Raw genomic sequence first — 1,995 nt, forward strand, 5'->3', positions numbered from 1 at the left:
GATGGGATGAGCTGGCAGGGGCAGGACTTCTCAGCTTTTCTGACACCAATTCCCATCGGGGGAGCACGTCTGGGACGGGCTGGGCGCCCGCCCTGGGCAGAGGCGGCCGTGGGGGTCCCGGGTGCTCAGCCCCTCAGTGGGCAGCCTGTGGGGGCGTGCACAGCCTGCACGATGGATGGACCGTTCGCAGGTGACACAAAGGTCTCTGTGCTGTGTCCCCACCACTGCAGACGTGGGGTGCTGGGCTTGTTCCGTGGACCATGCCCTCCTTGCTGCGTCCCCCTCCTCTCTCCCGGGGACCCAGGGGCAGCGCAGCGACCTCCCTCCTGCCCCCCTCCTTCCGGGCTGGTTCCTGACCCCGCTCCCTGCCGGTTCCCAGGGGCCGCAGCCCGTGGCATGTTTGTGAAGCTGTAAATCTCGATTAAAGCGGCTCCGGGTAATGAGGCCGGAGCTTCCTGGCTCACCCAGGCGCCGCTAGGCCGGGCTGCAAATTAACTTGTCGCCGTCACAGCTCAGCCCAGGCCCCCCCGCCTGGCGCCGAGAGCAGGGAGGCTGCCCCAGCCTCAGTTTCCCTCTCGGCCCTCCTGGCAGTGACTCGCTCCCCCCACAACCTGGCGGGCTCCCCACAGTGGCCAGGATTGCTGAGCCCGCGCCCTGATCCCAGTTCCCCTCCCCTGCGGGTGGGTCTGTCTGCCCAGCACGGTGGCAGGTCAGGCCTCAGGAGTCTCATGCCCTCGGCCTCCCCAGGGGACCCCATGCCACACCACTCTCGCCCGGACCAGCCTGTGCTGGGACAGGCGGCCAGGGATGCGGTCACGGGCTGGAGTGCCCCCCACACACACTGGAGGGACCCCCTCGCTCCCCTCCTGCCTGGGGCTTGTGGCGCCGTCCCCCAGCCGGGGCCATGGCGAGGGCAGCGGGTCTGCTGAGCTAATGGCCTGGAAAACGAGGCTGCGGATGAGCAGACACGGAGGAGGTGCAGGGGGCCAGGAAAACAGCCCGCGGGGCCGGCTCTCGGGCGCCAGCTGGGGGCACGTCCCTGACGCAGCCTCCCCTTCCTGCCAGACTGTGGCTTCCATCACGCGCCGTCCTCTGGGCAAATATTTACCGCGCGGCTCTGCCTCATTAGCTGGAAGGTCAGGGTCAGCCTCTACGACCCAGTGAGCCCGTGATGGCCCGGGAGTGCCCCCGGGGGCTGGTGTCCGGGCCCTCCCCTGGCACCTGGCTGCAGCCCACCTTTGTCCAGGGGCTGGCCCTGTCCCCCCTCTCCTCCCTCATGAATGCCACCACCCCAGGGCCTGTGCTGCTGTCCCAGCCCCCACCCGTTTCTCCTGCAGCTCAGCCAGGCAGCTCTGTCCCCACCCGGTCCCTGTTGTGGGAAATGCTCAGAGCCTCATGCCCCCGCCAGGCACAGGGGCCAGCCCCCCACCACAGGGAAGGTGCACAGTGGGTGGCCCTGGGATAGGGACCCTGGGAGAGGGAAGGCGCACAGGGGGTGGCCCTGGGATGGAGGCCTTTCCAGCAGGCAGGCCTGGGCCGGGGGGCCCCTGGGTGGGGGTGACAGGAGACTCGCTGCCCAGCGGGTCGTGCAGGAGGGCGGACGCCCAGGTTCATGGGGCCAGCCAGCGGAGCCCAGACTCCGGCCATGGTCAGGGCGGACGGGGGTGGCCTCCACTGCTTGCACACCTGTCCCCTGCTCGGCCTGCACAGACCACCCAGAGCAAGGCCGCCCCGCAGGAGACCAGCCCTGGCCACCTCCCGGCCTCCTGGTATCTGTCTCCAGCCTGAGGTCGGGGCTGTGCCTGCCCTGGGCGTGTGCAGGGGCCGGGGGCCGGCTCAGGACGTCCCTGCTCGGCCAGCTCCGGGCTGGTGTCGAGGAGGAACCTGGTAAGCTGGTCACAGTGCGACTGCCCCTGGGGCCGCCCGGGCTGGTGCTCACCGTCAATCTCGTCCAGGGGGATCTGCCCAAAGATCTGCAGGTAGGGCCGGTAGAAG

At 69.5% G+C, this 1,995-nt stretch overlaps 1 protein-coding gene across 1 annotated transcript in view; it reads right to left on the minus strand.

Annotated features, from left to right (window-relative positions):
• The window catches only part of TRPM5 (transient receptor potential cation channel subfamily M member 5), a 4,800-nt gene extending 2,813 nt beyond the window's left edge, over positions 1 to 1,987 (minus strand). Inside the window, exon 1 of the mRNA XM_006765999.1 lies at positions 1,940 to 1,987. The gene's annotated coding sequence lies outside the window, so the exon portion shown is untranslated. The remainder of the gene's footprint in view (positions 1 to 1,939) is intronic.
• Positions 1,988 to 1,995: the final 8 nt, after the last annotated feature.

This window comes from Myotis davidii, unplaced genomic scaffold (assembly GCF_000327345.1).
Source record: "Myotis davidii unplaced genomic scaffold, ASM32734v1 scaffold880, whole genome shotgun sequence".
Lineage (NCBI taxonomy): Eukaryota > Metazoa > Chordata > Mammalia > Chiroptera > Vespertilionidae > Myotis > Myotis davidii.